Source organism: Ursus americanus, chromosome 6, assembly GCF_024610735.1.
Source record: "Ursus americanus isolate L20-20 chromosome 6, mUrsAme1.1.p, whole genome shotgun sequence".
NCBI classification, from domain to species: Eukaryota; Metazoa; Chordata; class Mammalia; order Carnivora; family Ursidae; genus Ursus; species Ursus americanus.
The window spans coordinates 53,566,696-53,579,563 of NC_142132.1; the positions used below are offsets into that span (position 1 = coordinate 53,566,696).

The window sequence follows — 12,868 nt, forward strand, 5'->3', positions numbered from 1 at the left end:
ACGTCAAAAGACACATAACCAACAATCATAACAGCCTTTCCTATAATAGCCAAAAATTGGAGGCAACCCAATTGTCCATTAACAGCGGAATGGGTAAACTGTGGGACAGTCATACAATGGAATACTACAGAGAAATGAGAATGAATGAGTGTAAGTATACACAACAGGATGAATCTCACCAATAAGCTGAATAAGAGAAAACACCACAAAGAGAATAGACTGCATGATTACCTGCATACTACACGGACGAAACAGACAAAATGAATGTATGGTATTAGAAGTCAGGGTAAGAGTTGCATTTGGGGACTAATGACAGGGAGATGGCTTCTGAGATATGTAGATAGATAGATAGATTTTTTTTTTTTTTTTGGTTTGGGTAGCAGTTACATGGGAGTGGTCACTTTGTAATAATTGAAGCTGTACGATTTGCACACTTTTCTGTATGTGTAATACTTCAATTAAAAAGTTGACTAAAAAAGTCCCAGTTGGTTTGGCACCGTCAGGGCTACTCACCACCACGCTGCCCTGCCTCTCTTCCTATCATGGGAGCACCATGCCGGTGGGCACAGAGAGAAGCCACAGGCTCTGGGCAAGGGGGCCTCCTCCTCCATGAAGCCTTCCAAGACTGCCCACTTCCCCCATCTCCTTTGAACCTACAGAGCCTTCCTCATAAGTATGAGAGTTACTCCTGGCACCCCCAGGTGGCCTGAAAGACTGTGAGCCTCCAGAATGTAGGAGCTGAGAATAACAGCGGCATCATGACACCTAACTGCAGCATCTGTTGAGCCTTTACTATGCGGCCGGCACTTTTTCTAAGGATTTCCCTGCAGTATCTCACTCCTTCCAGTAACCCTGTGAAGTAGATACTGCTGTTATCCTGATTTTCTGGATGAAAAAAACAAAGAAAAAATGATTGATTAAGTTGCCCAAGGCCACAGAGCTAAGAACTGGAAGAGCAAGTGCTCGACCCTGGGTAGTTTGACTCAGAAACATTCCCCTTGTTTCAGCAATAGGTCCACCTATGAGGCTGGTGCCCGGAGCCCCGGTTCCACCACAAAGATGCAGCCCAAATGAAGACAGGCTCCCCAGCTCTTCCAGGCTGGCAAATGCGTCTACGTGTGTGTGGACAGGGATGAGGTGTGTAACGTCTTGAAGGCCCAGTTCTACAACTAAAGAACAGCAGGCAGGCCCGGCCTCTGGGCCTGGGCTCCTGAGCCTGGGGAGGCCGGCTGGGGCCGAAGCGTGGCTTTGGGGGCAAGTTCCGTCCCTATCCTGTGGAGGAGGGCCTGGGCCCTCCTCAGAGATCGGACCCCTGCTGACCACACTCAGGACAAACAGAAGGTACAGGATGAGGGCCCCTATTCCCCTCCCAGGCACTGGCCAAGGGTCCTCTGCTTCCAGGGCTCTGGAAAGGATGGTTCATCTGGAGGCAAAGCCAGCCTCCTCTGGGAAGGAATTGTACCGTCTCAGACGCTCCGCCCCTCGCCTGACACATCGTATAACCAGTTTCCTCTTGAATCAGCCTTTGAGCTCTCCTGCTGCAGTTTAAGCACGGGCCCTTTGCTCTGTCTCGAAGAGGCCCTCCTCCTGCCAGAGACGTTCTTTGTTTTCCTAGGAGGTATGGGGGTCCAGAGGCTCCTCTGTGCCAGGTCTGGGTGGCTGTAGCCGGGTCCAGTGGTGAACACTTAAAATGACAGGCCCCACAGCACTCGAAGATAAAGTCCGAGTTACCCGCCCCCCAACTTACATGGAACAGCGCTTCCCTTGTTGGAGGCCAAAGCCCGGGGAGACAAAACCATCGCGTGTCCACGGCAACCAGAAGGAGCCCAGAGAGGGGGCCACCCTAGCAAAGGTGACACAGCACATCCGTGCCAGAGACGGGGCCAGGCCTGACGCCCGGTGCAGCAAACAGCGCTGGAGACCAGGCCTGGGGACAGGGCATAGGACACGGCCCACCCCCACGTGCGGCCACTGCTGCGGGCTGTCCAGGTGCAGAGCATCAGCACACCTGTGTGTGAGGACGCGCGCACACGCACAGCCCGGGCCATCTGGGCCCAAGTCAGGACAAGAGGGCGCTGTCAGTAAAAAATACTTCTGAGCCGGACAGATGAAAGGGAAACAGAAACGCTGGGTCTGCAGCTGGCCCTTCCCATTTCCCTCTGCCCTCCCTGACACCCAGGCCCTCCACGCCTCACCCCGGGGGAAGCTGTGAAACACACCGGTGCAAGCAGGTCACCTAGTTAACAGCCTCCCTCCCGCTGTATTATTCATGGGCTCCCTTCTTCCGGCCTGAGCTCCAATTTCCAACAGCCTTCGGGCTCGGCTTGGCAGGTCAAGCCACCTGGCAAGTCTAGCCTGCGGCAATCCCCACTGTTTACACCCCATGCCCTTCCCGTCCCCCCGTTAGGGTGCAGCTTTCCCCGTGCGAACTCAGCCCCCGGGTGTCATACCGTACTTCAGGCGAAGGGGAGTGTTTTGGGGTCAGTGAGCAAGAGCACAGAAGGAGCACTTTGGCTGAGTCAGGCATGAGATGCTAAAATTTCCAAAGGGCACTGCAGGCCCCCCCCTTCCACCCCTCCCACCCACACACCCAGAATCGGCTGTCCCAGATATGGTACTCCCAACAAGGGTGAGAGCCCATGGGAGGAAAGGGCCCATGCCTTCTCCACGTCTGTACTTGAGTGAGCCTTGCAGTGCGTCCTGCAAACAGTAGGTGCTTAATCAATACTTGCTGACTTGTACACTCTCCCCAAAAGATGGGTATCAAATTGATAAGGTGGGCATAAGTCAGTCAACTATTTGAAGATACTGCTGTTGGGTTTAGAGATTTTCGTGTTATTTCAATAGCTATCCGCGCAGGTCTTATAAATCCCACATAGTTTAAGTCATTCATTCCTAGTGATAATAAATAAATATTGATTGATTGATTGATTGCAGTTTCTAGGTATCACAATACATTCCGCCAAGCATTTTCACGCATCTCTCGAGAGTCCCCTACCTCCTGAGTGCAGTGGACTGGCCTAAAGGATTTTCCCCCTACTTCACAGATGAGTAAACTGTCACTCAGAGAATTAGAGCCCTTGAATCCGCACAAGGACCATGACGGAAGTCTTCACACACTCACTGGGGGTGTCTTGCTTCACAACTCTGCCTCACGGTTCCCGGGCACACACCAATATAGGAGAGCTGCAAGGTCCCCCCATGGTCCCCCAGTGAGGCTACGCAGGCTGAGAGCAGCGTCTAAGCCGAGATCATTCTAGGACTAACCCTCGGCCAGAAACACTGAGGGCAGCTCGTGGGCCAGCCCGGCCAACAGCAGAGGGAAAATGTGGGCGGGGATTCAATCACCAGACTTACTGCATTTGACCCCTGGCTTTACGGGCAGGGAGAGCTGGGGGTCCGACTGGGGTGGCCAGGTCCAGGCAAGTGCAGAGACCACTGAAGTCATGGCCCTCCCCGATGGGGGCAACCTGGTCGGGCCAGATGACCTGAGCTGTGAGAGGCTCTGTGGGTCATGCCCACGGATGCTTAAATCCCTGCCCGGCCTCACTCTCTTATAAGCCTGTAGACACCTGAGTGTCCTGCCCCAAAGCGCGGGCACTCATAGGTGAAGCCCAGACAGTACTGAACCCACACATAGGCTGGACTGAGAGCGCAGCCCCGTCACCGCCTCTGTGCAGACCCGAGGTGGGTCACGTGTCCTTTCTGAGCTTGGTGTCCATCTAGATCGTCGGGGATTTGGCTCTGGGCTTCTCTAAGTGCAGTGTGGGGCCCAGAACAGGCCGAAGCTGAAGGAGTCAGACTGCCTTGTGCAAATTCTACCCCACCACCTGCCTGCTGTGTGACTTTGGGTGAAGTGCTTGACCTCTCTGTGCTTCCGGTGTCTCATCTGTAAAGTTGGAGTAACGGCAGTGCTTATCTCACAGGCCGTTATCAGGAGCAAGGGAGGCCCTTTATGTGAAGCACTCAGACCAGGGCCTGGCACATGGTAAACGCTTAGTAAGTGTTTCTAGTTATTACTCTCAGTCCTGACACCCTAAGTCTATGACAGAGGTCACACATAAACTGTTCGTGCATAGGCCACAGGCAGCTTGCTGAAGGGTCCTCCCTACAATATGCAGTCCACAAAGGCAGGAGCCACTCCTGGGCCCCAGGGGCCTAGAACAGATCCTAGCACCCAGTAAAGACTCCATAAATATTTGATAAATGAATGGCCTCGTGGTATCTTTAAATGTTGAATTAGTTGCTAACATTTAAAATAACAAAATTTTGCATTTTTAAAAATCTGCACTTCTAGATAATTTTTGGAAGTCAGTTGTGGCCATACCTGTCCTGTCCTCCTGCTTGACAAGCTCTGGTGAGAATGGAAGCGGTGGCACCCCCTTCAGACAGGGGGAGCATGGGCACTTTGCCCCAGCACCTGCCCAGCCAGTCTGTCTCGTAACATCAGCTGTCTAGATGCTGTAGGCACCTGACCGTTCACCCTGGCCCAGGTCAATCACAGCTGAAATCCAGACAGCAAGCCCCAGGATCCACCCCCCAGCCCTCCTCCCACCCCAAGTCCAGGAGAGGAGACAAGCCTCCAGGTCTGCAGAGCACCCCGACCCCACAGCATCCGAGCCCCCCTACTTTGGATAGGCCAGCCCTTCTCCTCCCCCGCAGAGGACACAATCCCTAATGCTCCACAGGGCAGCAGCTTTCCAGGCTGACACCCTCCTTGTGTTGAAAACTCTCCATCATAAAAAGCAATGGGCAGCAATGAATTTACTCCTTATCTTTCTCATGGAAAGCATGCAGAGAAGATGTGTGTGTGTGGGGGGGGGGGACAAACACATACACACCCCAGAGATAAAGTGCTTTTCTAAAATATTAGTAACCATCCAGGCCCACTCCACTCGGGTCTTCTATGGAGAGGGGACATAGTGTCCCATGCTCAGTAAGTATGGGGTTTGGCGTGCTGTGGGGGATGGGGGAGGCTGCCAGTGGACACATGGATCCCCCCCCTTTCCACTCCTCCCCCCCAGCCTGCCAGGGCTCAGGTCCGTGGGGATGGACCACATCTTCCCATCCTCTGAGAGGCTTCCCCCAATCACTCTATTTTCTGCCTTTAGCACGTCAATTGCCCCTTCTGTCTTCTCTGCAGCGCCCAGGACTATCTGTCAATGCCTTGGGTGTGTCTTTATTATTCGACTTTCTCCCCCAGTTCAGTGCAGTAGCCACCAGACACAAGTGGCCTCTGAACACTTGGAATGTACCCAGTTCAAATTGAGATGGGCTCTAAATGCAAAGTACACACCAGATTCCAAAGACTTGTACAAAAAATTAATGTGAGATATACAACAAATAATAATCTGTTATACTGATATGTTGAAATGATAGTATTTTAGATGAACTGGGTTAAATAAAATAGATTATCAAAAATAATGTCACCTGGGGCGCCTGGGTGGCACAGCGGTTAAGCGTCTGCCTTCGGCTCAGGGCGTGATCCCGGCGTTCTGGGATCGAGCCCCACATCAGGCTCCTCTGCTAGGAGCCTGCTTCTCCCTCTCCCACTCCCCCTGCTTGTGTTCCCTCTCTCACTGGCTGTCTCTCTCTCTGTCAAATAAATAAATAAATAATCTTAAAAAAAAATAATGTCACCTATTTCTTGTAACTTTTTAAAGTGGCTACTAGAAAATTCCAAGCCACACCTGCGGTTTGCCTTTGTGGCTCGCATTATATTTCTAGTGACCAGCCCCGCTGTGTATTCTCGGCATGAATCCCCAGCAACTAGGTAGAGCCTGGTACACTGGCGATGCTCAACACTGGCCAACTGAATGGCTGAATGAAGGGCCTCCCGCACAGTGCACGCAAGACCCTAAAACACAAAGGAGGATGGGGCCACAAGGACCTTCCACACCACTGCCCAGTATAGGCTGGTTTCCTGGTGGCCTTCCATCCATAGATCCCCTTCTAATACGAAGCCACAGGCCTCCGTACAACGGGCAGAGAGGTCTGGCGCAGAGTTCTGTCACCACAGCTTGCCTAATTAGAAGCCAGGAAAAGCCAGCATCCCCTGCAGACAGGACCAGTGACACAAATGGATACCCAGACATGGTCCCAGCCACCCTGGGGGTTTTTCTCTCTCTCTTTCCTCCCCCTCTCTCGCTGTCTCCTCTACTTCCCTCCCTCCCTCGCTTTCACTGGCTTCCAAATTACAGCCTTCTTTCAGAAACAGAGACAATCAAGGTGGTACTCAGGGCCCTTGTCACAAATGGCATCTCAGGTCCTCTCCAAATGGAGCACGGCCTTTAAAGACAAAAGCAGCGCCACTATCTGCCTGCCTGGGGGAAGATGTATTTCCAGGAAGGCATGGGCCAGAAAAGGCTCCCTCCCTCGTAGGCCGATCAGGCCTAGGGAGGCTCTGGGTGACTGTGATTGCAGAGCCCAGTGCGGGGCTGCTAGGGTCCCAAGGGATGACAGCCAGCCTGGCCTCTCCCACACCTCATGCTGGGGCAGGAGAAGCAAGGCTTGGCCCGACTGACCACCACCCAGATCTCCGTCACCAAGGGAGAGGGCCTACAATAAGCCCATTCCCCGACTCTGAACCTCAGTTAGTTTCTAAGAATGCTGCCAGTCTTTGGAATGGAGGTCCCACACTCAAATGGCTAAAGGGGCCAGGATGGAGGGCAAATGAGTAGGGGGGTCAAATGTGAGATAATAGGGAGTAGTGGGGCCTGTGGAGAACCGAAAGCCGTAAGCTCGCCTAAATCTACAAGGAGGAGGCCCTCAGACAAAACTCAGATGTGTGACCAAAGTCTGAGTGAAGTGGGGACGGTGGTCGCTTCCAGAGCGGGATGACCCTGCCTGGGAGGGGGCGTGCGGGAGCCTGCCAAGGCCCCGGGAATGCACCTCGTCCACGTGGGGTACGCATCTGCGAAAGTCTGCCACTTCTACTTAAGATCTGCTTATCTTGTCGGAGGCATGTAATCCTCCGTCAAAGAATTTTTAAAATAAAAACGTAAGTAAACAAAAGGGGCGGCCGTACGTCGGCACCAACCAGCAACTGCCAGTCGGGAACACGGACCCACCGTTGCCAGCTCCCGTCAGAGATGCCAGAAATCTAGGTTTTTATGCAAAAATGCTGTTGTTTTAATGTTGTTAGTAACTAATTCAAAATTAAAAATCACGACCACACGCGCACACACACCCCTTCAGGCAGAATTCAATTTATGAACTTACAGATTGTCAAGCTCTCAAAATAAGGGGAGGTTTCACCTCTTGGCTAGAATACAGAGTGCCTAACACATGACTAAATCAACAGGGATAATAAAAGCTACTACATTTTGCATGTGTGCTCTGTGCCAGGCATTGCACAAAAGGCTTTCTACATAATTTTCTTCTTATTCACGTTGAGAACAAGCCTACAAGGTAACTGAAAATTATTCCCATTTACCAGATGGGAAAACTAAGGCCCGGGCAAGGCTACATGGCAGACCAAGGCTTCAGAGCTCAAGAGCGGACACACTGGTGTATAATCCCAGCTCTGTCTGCCTCCGAGCTGCCTTACAAAAATTAGGAAGGGAACAGCTTTACAGTCATAATAATAACCAACACTTGCATGGGTTTTAGACTACACAAAGGAAATGTACAAAATACGAATGCGGAACGTAAGCCTGCCATGTTCCCCTTAGTGACACAGCTTGAGGTCCCTGAGGCCGAGGACAGTGTCTGCTATTCCCACTCCCCTTGTCAAAACACTGAGCCACACGGACATTCACTGCTGGTGCGAGACTGTCGCTCACGAACACCAAAGCCGAGACCCAAATATACAGACCAGCAAGGAGGAGCAGTGGCCGGCCCCATTCCCCGTGACAGGTCCGGATTAAATTTCACAGTGAAAGACTAGAACACTGTCTCCATGTGGCTACTTCTTAAATACGCCAAGTTTCCCACAGACACCCTTCTGGTCAATAAAGTTGGTAACAATATGCATTCTCTGCCCTATGGGATTCAATAAAGCTATTTCCATATTGAACCAAAATAAATCTGGCCCATAAATGCTCCAATTTTTCTGAATTGACTCTTCTGCACAAAAACAGTCACCACTGTTGCAGATATTCAGCTCAAGATATGGAAATTTCCAGCATTCCGGAAGCACACCTTGAGTCTTAGTCATGACACCCCAGGGCAACCACGATCCTGACTTCTGTGGCAGAGATGGGTTCTGCCCACAGTGGCCCCTTTCCTACGGTGCCTGGGCTCTTCTGTTCTTATGGTGCCCACAACTCCCTGTCATCCCACATTTGGCGCTGTGGTTCTCTTTGTCTGCCTCCTAGCCCCCGCAGGCACGTGATTTTGAGACCTCCACTCCAAGGGCATATGCCTGGAGCCCCAAACACAGCAAGACTGGCAAAGCCGCCCAGTCTTGAAAGTGATCAACAGGAAGAGTGACGACTGGTTATGAGCGCACCAAATGCCCAGTCTGTTAATGATCAGTTAACAATGGGGCTAGAGAAGGCAGTGGAACAATCACCTGGCAATTGCGCATTCGGCCAATGAGCCCCGAGTCTACCAGGGTGGGGGGTCCTGAGGATTCAAGGAGTAAGAGACAGCCCATGCTGTGGGAGCTCACTGCCCAGATGAGGGGTCAGAACCCCACGGGTGTGCTCAAGGGGGCACTCCACCATCTGGGAGGGACAGATGAAGCAGAGGACAGCTACTCAATTCCTTCCCTTTGAGGGACAACACCTCCGCAGCCCCAGGCCACCTAGAGGCAGAGCACCAAATCCGGCTTCCAGAACCGCTGCCCTGTGCCCACTTTCTACCAGCCCATATGCAGCACACACAGCAACATTTTAACCGCACAGAAGGCTGAGCTGCTACTTGAATCTGTTTAAAGGTCCCCCAAACACAGACACTAGCAGGGGATGGCCCCGAGGGGCCAGCTTCCGTGAACTCTCACCCAACCCTACCGTGACTGTCCAGGAAAAGAAGTTCCAGTGCGTTCTCAAACCCACATTCTTACCCACTGCCCTAGGTGATACTCCTTTGGCTCCGAGAGGTTGTGAAACACTCATTCCCTAGAAGGTACTGTGGACCAGGGCTTCACAAACTTTACTGAGCACCCAAATCACTCAAGGATCTTGGCAAACACACATCCTGATTCAGGAGTTCTGGGATGGGCCAAAAGCCTTTCTTTCTTTCTAACAAGCCCCCAGGTGATGCGGATGCTGGGTCCACAGGCCACAGCTGGAGCAGCGAGGCTCCACCAGGCCCTCACCTCCCAGAAGTGCGTGCAAGTACAGTAAGGACTTCAGCAAGATGCCCTTTAAAATATTAAGCTCAAAGAAATGAATGTCAAATGGTGAAACTGCAGGTAAGGTAGCTTGTTGGGTGAGGGAGCTATTTGGGAGGCAAACAGGACCATCTGCCAATATAACCCTCTAACCAAGCTCTTTAGTAGGCAGATGTGAGGAGCCCAGCTGTTTGAGGCTCAGGAAGGCCAAGGCAGACGTGTGTCCGGGGCCCAACCCAGACCAGGCCAGGCTGCCAGCTCCGGGCCTCCCACTCCCTCACCATCCTCCACCACCTGGTTCACACCAGTCACTTCTGTAGGGCTACCTTTCCAGCCCAAGGGGTACTCACGCTCTGTGCCGTGCAGGCCCTGTGCTTTCCCACCTCCCCAGCCCCAGGGAACAAGCGGCAAGCATTCCTATTCTCAGCGGAGGGCCCTCCTCCTGGCCCCTCCAGGGGCAGAATGACCTCTAGTCCCCCACCCCCACGGGTGCTGCCCGCAGTGCGCCTTCCCCGGGCACCATGACCCGAACATTAACTCCAAGCCAGCTCTCCCCACCGTGGGCTGACTCATCAGCACCTCGCATCTGGCTCCAAACACGGCTCTTCAAGCCCACCCCAGCCCAGGGAAGGGTCTGACTCCACCCAATATGCCCGCGGGGACACACACACAATCCTCATGTGCCTCTCCAGCTTATTTCAAAATACACGTTGGGGTGGGGGCTCTTGCTAATCTCCTGAACGGCAAGGGTCAATGCCTGCTCCGGTCCAAGAGGGCAAAGTACTTAGAAGAGGCGGGAGCTGCTTTCTGAATTACTAGGGAGGGTAGGGGCGTGTTACTACTCAGAAAAGGCTAATCCCCCCCCCCCCCGCCCAGTAGGCCACTGACAGCACCAGGGCTGGGGGTTGGGGTCGCAGTGGGGCGGTGGCCAGCGGCGATGGCACCGAATCTCCGCTCCGAGCACAGAGGCAGCGACTAGCGACTCTAGGTGCTCGCTTAGGGAAGGCAAGGTACCAAGAGCTCGCCGGCTGATGCCGCCACCACCTTGGAACACGCGGGCTTGGCACGCGCCCCGGGCTGACCTGTAGGGGAGATGGGGGGCAGCAATCCCGAGCGCAGGCCTCCAGGGCCAGCCAGCACCGTCGGTGGTGGGCCTGCCAGGGGACCGACTGGGGAAGCGAAGTGCAAGTCGCACAAGGCTCCCTGCTCCGCGAGGGGTGCGTTTTCCCAAAGCAGGATCGGTTTGGGGAGGTTGCGGGAGTCCTCTGGGGTCTCTCGCGGGCACCGAGAGATGATGACGGTAGGGGAAAGCTACGTGACTGTAGGTTCCTCCAGCGCCAATGCCCATCCCGCGGTGGCGGTGCGCCCCACCCCATTCCACTGCCCAAATGGGACCCAGAGCGCAGAAGGGGACAGGATTGGGACCCCAACGCCCTCTTTACCGCCGAAATTCTCCCCACCCCAGACCCGACCAGGCCCTCTCTAAGGCGCGGAGAGCAAAGCGACCGAATGTCCAGGAACGGGGCCGGGAGTGCAGTGCCTGTCCTCCCAAGGCCAACCCGGCGGGAATTCGAGTTCCCGGGAATCAAAGTTGCCGCGCGTCCGGCCGCTGGCTGCGAGCGGGGCGCCTGACCCGGGCCAGCGGCCGGGGATGGAAGGAGGCCCCGGGCGCTCGCCGCGGGCGATGGCCGTGCCGGGAACAAGTGGTTCGGCGGCTGCGGTCGCGACCCCACGGCTCCAACTTTCCCAGCGCGTGGCGGGCAAACGGTGCGGAGAAGGCGAGGGAAGCGGGGAGGGAAGGGGCGGTGCGCGGCTCTCGGTACCGTGTGCGTGTGCGGAGAAGCGCCGCGTCGCGCCTCCGGCTCTGCTCTCCTCCGGGTCGGCCCCCACGGGCCGCCTGCTCAGCTGCTGGCCACCGCCGCGTCTCGCCGCCGGCTCGAAGGCTCACCCGCGGCACGCCGGCCGCTCCAGCGTCCCCTTGGGCCGGCTGCCCGCCTCTGGCCGCTGGCCGCCTGCAACTTCAGGCGCGCCGCGGGCTCGGACGAGGCGCGCCCCAAACGTCCAGAGGCTCTGCACCCCCGCGCTCCATGCCCGGGGCCGGGCCGCCCCGCCCCGCCCGGCTTAGCGCCCGGCCGCCGTCGGACGCGTCTTCTCGCGGGGCATCGCGCAGCACAGCCCGCGCCCCTCTCTCCCGAGCCGCCGCCGCCGCTCAAGTCTGCGATCAACTTTCCCTCGCTTCCTCCGCCCCACTCGGCCCCCGCCACCCAGACCCCGCCTCCTGACGCTCCCTTCCGCGCTCTCTCCTCCCCAGCCCCCGCCCGCCCGGCAGCGCCTCGCCGCCCACCCCCTCCACGCTGCGCGCGGGGAGCGCGCTGGCCGGGACCCGGCCACGCTCCGACCCCCGGGAGCTGCGCCGAGCCCGGCCGGGCGCTCAGGCCATGAATATTTCAGCGCTGGCGGAGCTGCCCTCTGCCGATGTCATGGCACCGGCTGCTGTGGCAACTCGACGAATCCCCCCAAGGGGCAGGGAGGACGCCCGCGGAAGCGGCCCCAGGTGCGCGCTGGAGCCTTGGCCCGCAGGGCCGCCCGCCATCCCGGAGAGGAGCACGCAGAGGGGTGGGGTCCGGCCGGTCTCCTGCCGGCTCCGCGCCTCGGGCCGAACCGGGAAAGGCTCCTGGAAGCCCGAGCGAGCGAGCCGGCACACGGCCTAGGTGAGCCTGCGCCATCTGTTGGCTTTAAGCGCCCCCTCTCTGCTCCCAGAATCGCGGAGCACCGAGCGGGGCTCGGTCCCTCTAAGTCCTTGAGGCTGCTTGGCCACGCTTGGCTCAACCCGCTGCCTTTGCCCATACCACTCGCGGGGTATGGGCACCACTCCCACCTGCGCCCTCTCCCTCGTTCAAGTTCCGAATGCCCCCAGGCGCTTACAAACGGAGGACCCCATATTGGAAGAGGGCCTTGAGGTCACCTGAACACCCTCACTTGTGTACTACACCCTTCTGCAGTAGTGATCTCCCAGCTTCCTTTTGCACACCTAAGGGACGGAGACTTCATGACTTTTTCAGACACCTGGATTGGGGAAGAGTCCTACTTGATTCAGGAGTTGTGGCTGAAGAGGGGCATTCCTTGACCTTGATCTCTACTTCACCAGACTAAACATTCTGAATTCCTTGAACTGTTTATCATATGACACGATTTCTGGACCTGTCACCATCACAGTCAGCCTGGAGTCAGGCTCTGGGCTGAGACTCAACTCCTATCCTCAACACAGCCTTTCTGGCAGGTCCTGTCATTAGCCTGGTTTTACAGTAAGAAAACAGGCTTTAGGGAGATGAGTGACTTACCTGTGTGGTAGAGTCAAGCATTGAACCCAGAATCTTTACCATTCACTCATTCACTCACAGTTGCTACTCTCTGCTAGCTAACTGAAATAGGTTCTGGGAAAATGATGGGGAACAAAGTAGGCTTGGTCCTTGTGCCTGGTGAGGGAGCTCCTCTAATGGGGGAAACAGACATTGGTCAATGAAACCCAGAAACAAGTAAAATCACAGCCGGCATCAGTGCTTCCAAAAATGAGTGCTTTAATGGCACCTG

At 55.5% G+C, this 12,868-nt stretch overlaps 1 protein-coding gene across 8 annotated transcripts in view; it reads right to left on the bottom strand.

Moving 5' to 3' along the window:
- The window catches only part of CDH23 (cadherin related 23), a 404,613-nt gene extending 393,112 nt beyond the window's left edge, over positions 1–11,501 (bottom strand). For all 8 annotated transcript variants that reach the window (XM_087863049.1, XM_087863048.1, XM_087863050.1 and 5 more), the window contains exon 1: positions 11,101–11,501. The gene's annotated coding sequence lies outside the window, so the exon portion shown is untranslated. The remainder of the gene's footprint in view (positions 1–11,100) is intronic.
- Between the last annotated feature and the right edge of the window lie 1,367 nt (positions 11,502–12,868).